Source organism: Arachis ipaensis, chromosome B03, assembly GCF_000816755.2.
Source record: "Arachis ipaensis cultivar K30076 chromosome B03, Araip1.1, whole genome shotgun sequence".
Taxonomy (NCBI): domain Eukaryota; kingdom Viridiplantae; phylum Streptophyta; class Magnoliopsida; order Fabales; family Fabaceae; genus Arachis; species Arachis ipaensis.
Window position 1 is genome coordinate 42,093,414 of NC_029787.2, and position 1,083 is coordinate 42,094,496.

Sequence of the window (1,083 nt, forward strand, 5' to 3'; positions counted from 1 at the left end):
GTATTAGTAAAGGTTGAGGGCCTTTACATCCCTACTGATTTCATAGTCTTGAATACTGGAAAGGAAGAGGATGAATCCATCATCCTAGGAAGACCTTTCCTAGCCACAGCAAGAGCTGTGATTGATGTGGACAGAGGAGAATTAGTCCTTCAACTAAATGAGGACAACCTTGTGTTTAAAACTCAAGGATCTCTCTCTGCAACCATGGAAAGGAAGCATGAGAAGCTTCTCTCACTACAGAGTCAAACAGAGCCCCCACAGTCAAACTCTAAGTTTGGTGTTGGGGAGTTTCAACTATGCTCTGAACATCTGTGAGGCTCCATGAGAGCCCACTGTCAAGCTATTGACATTAAAGAAGCGCTTATTGGGAGGCAATCCAATGTTTATTTATCTAACTATATTTTTGTTTTTCATGTTTTCTTAGGTTAATGATCATGTGGAGTCACAAAATAAACAAAAAAATTAAAAACGGATTCAAAAATAGCAGAAGAAAAATCACACCCTGGAGGAAGCATAGGGATGTAAATCCTTGACACCTCCGGATCTGTGGACACCACAGGATCATCTCAGGATCTGTGAATCTCACAGGATCCCCACCCACCTCACCCCCTCTCTCTCTCCATTCATGATCATCCCTTCTGTTCTCCATTCACCATTCACATCCATACACACCTTCCCCCTCCTCTCCATATCTTCTTCTTCTTCTTCTATTATTCTTTCTTCTTTTGCTCGAGGACGAGCAACATTCTAAGTTTGGTGTGGTAAAAGCATAGCTTTTTTTGGTTTTCCATAACCATTAATGGCACCTAAGGCCAGAGAAACCTCAAAGAGGAAAAGGAAGGCAAGTGCTTTCACCTCTGAGCCATGGGAGATGGAAAGATTCATCTCTAAAGCCCATCACTAAGAAAAGGATGGAGCAAACAAAAGAGCTCATTCATGGAGCTCAAGAGGCGCAAGAAGCTCATCACCATGAGATCCTGGAGATGCCTCAAATGCATTTTCCTCCACAAAACTATTGGGAGCAAAGCAACACCTTCCTAGAAGAATTAAGTTCCAATATGGGACAACTAAGGGTGGAACATT